This window comes from Triticum aestivum, chromosome 4B (assembly GCF_018294505.1).
Source record: "Triticum aestivum cultivar Chinese Spring chromosome 4B, IWGSC CS RefSeq v2.1, whole genome shotgun sequence".
Taxonomy (NCBI): Eukaryota; Viridiplantae; Streptophyta; class Magnoliopsida; order Poales; family Poaceae; genus Triticum; species Triticum aestivum.
Window position 1 is genome coordinate 559,088,764 of NC_057804.1, and position 2,736 is coordinate 559,091,499.

Here is a 2,736-nt window from a genome sequence, read left to right on the forward strand (position 1 = left end):
CTTTTGCAAAACTACAAAAAGTATTCCACCACTCGCCATCTATCTTGATTGGTGAGATTTTTGAATTGAGCACTATAATCCGGAAAGGAGGGAGTAGTCAATAAACGAGAGAATTGCACAAGAAGCGGCCGACAGCTGGGACCAAGCAGCTCGAGCAGTATTTGTGTTTTTGAGGTGTGAGCACTGCAGAATTTTTTGATGTTTAGCCCAAATATTAATTTTTCTCCTTCGAACAACAACGAAAACATCGCTGCAGGTATTAACTGGGCGGGCTGTGGCCCGTCTAGCCCAGGCCAGATATCCAGCTCAGATATTATTATTTTTTCAATTTGAAAATGGCTATCCCAGCTATACGTTCTTTTAGGAATACACAGGCAAGATCAAGTTGTTATTCTCCGCCCCGCTAGGCTGCAAATCTTTCCTAGGAGGGATGCATTTGGCTTAACAAGAAAATGGGCTTTAAGAAATAATAAATGGGATGTAATTATAAAAACTGGGCAGTAACTATAAAAAATGCACCAAACACGTAATTACTTTATAAAATATTATTTTTGGATATTGAAAATTTTAATTTCATTAATTGTTGCGAGCGCAATGTTTTGTTGGATTTTTACGTAATAGAAATTTATATTGAAATTGTATTTAATCTGACTAGAAATTTTGAGATAAAAATATTTCGGATCCCATCAAAATGTGGGAAATTTTATTGAATTCTGTTTTGAACGGTTAGTTGAAATGGGATGTACTTTTAACAAACTGTAAATGGGATGTAGTAAATTCCATTAGAATTTAAAAATGGGCTGCACATTCTTACATATCTCAAATGGGCTATAAGTTCTCTGCCACACACTTCTGGCCTTACTAAATTGACGCGTCCCTAAAAAAACAGAGTTGACGCATATGCAAGGCTTTGTCAACTTATAGTCAACACACGGTTCTAGCAGCAGTGGTCGTTGGATGTCCATCCAACGGATGCCGTGCTTCTTCTTCAATCTCGGATATTCTAGCTTCACCCGCCCAAAAATGATTCCTCCCCCTGACATCTGGGGCGCCCCATTTCGGAAGCTGACCTATGGGCCTACTAAGTTGACGTACCAAGGGCTTTGTTAACTTAGTCAATATAAACGATTCTAGCTGCAGTGACTGTACGATGTCCATCCAACGGCCGGCGTGCTTCTTCAACCTCTGGTCTTCTTGCTCCAGCCGCCCAAAGCAGCTCCGGTCGTGCCGCCTCCTCCTGCCTCTCGTGGCCGGCTGTGCTACCGCGGAGGCCTCATCGCCCCCTACTACTCCCACCGCTGGCCAGGCCATCCCTCCACTCACCTACACCCCCTGTTATTCTGCGGCGACGGCAGCGCAGCCGAACTAGTGAACCCTCATACTCCTCTTTGCGTGTGCATCCACTGTCGCGTCTTCCCCGGCTCCACGTCGTCCCCTTCCTAGGCCTCGCCGACATCCACCGAGGTGGTGCTCTCGGCGCGGCGTGGTCAATGTGGTCAAGGAATGACTTCCGTCGGACGTGGACTGTACGTGGAGAGGCTGACAGCTGGGTCCATGGTAGCCGCAAGGAAGTGCCTCCTTATTACGCACAAAATAATTATTCCTCCACCCGACAGCAGGGACCCACCAGACGGGCCACCGTATTTCGTGAAAAAATGATTCGCCCCCTGACTGCTGGGACCCACCAGCTACATCTTCGCACGCAAGGAAATGCGTCCTGGAAAAAAAAGAGTCGCCCCCCTGACTGCTAGGACCCACCAGCTACACATTTGCACGCAAGGAAGTGCGTCCGGGCAAAAAAATGATTCGCCCCCTGACTGCTGGGACCCACCAGCTACATCTTCGCACGCAAGGAAGTGCTTGACAGTCGGGACCCACCTGGTCGAAGTGTATGTAGCGTTGTCATTCTGGTCGCGAACGTGTACGTACATACTGGTGGATGTAGAGGCACACACGTGTCGTAGTAGAGGTGCGCACATGTCGTAGTAGAGGCGCGCATGTAGCATGTACACGTACGTACAACAGCTAGGGTGCAAGAAAGAAAATACGGTCAGGGTGCAAGAAAGAAAATATAGGTGGGGTCTCGAATGCCTACTGGCGCATACGTACGGCCAGGGCTCGTGTACATGGCTGGGTCGGAATGGAGAAACATCATCGTCGTCGTGTTCATGGGGAGGCAATGGAATGTGTCGTGTTCATGGGGAGGGAACGGAATGCGTCGTGTTCATCGGGAGGCAACGGAACACGTGGGAGCCAACCGGCTAGGGCGGAACGGAATGCATCGTCGTGTTCATCGGGAGGGCTTGGATGGAACAGTCGATGGAAACGAGGCTTGGCGTACCGCCGAATGGAGGAAACGGCCTTGTGTTCGACTGACCATGTTCGAAACGGGTTCCTGTTCATTGGGAGGGGTCTGGCGTACCGCAACACAGAGGAAACGAACCTCCTACAGTCGAAACGGGGGTCCTGTTGATCGGGAGGGGTGTGGCGTACCGCAAAACGGACGAAACAGACTTGTGTTGGAGCGCTACGGTCGAAACGGGGGTCCTGTTGATCGGGAGGGGTGTGGCGTACCACAACACGGACGAAACAGACTTGTGTTGGAGCGCTACGGTCGAAAAGGGGGTCCTGTTCATCGGGAGGGGTGTGGCGTACCGCAAAACGGGACTCCACGGGATACTGTTCATCTCCACCGTCGACCTCCTCCAGCCTCCACGGGCTCCTGTTCATCCAGCC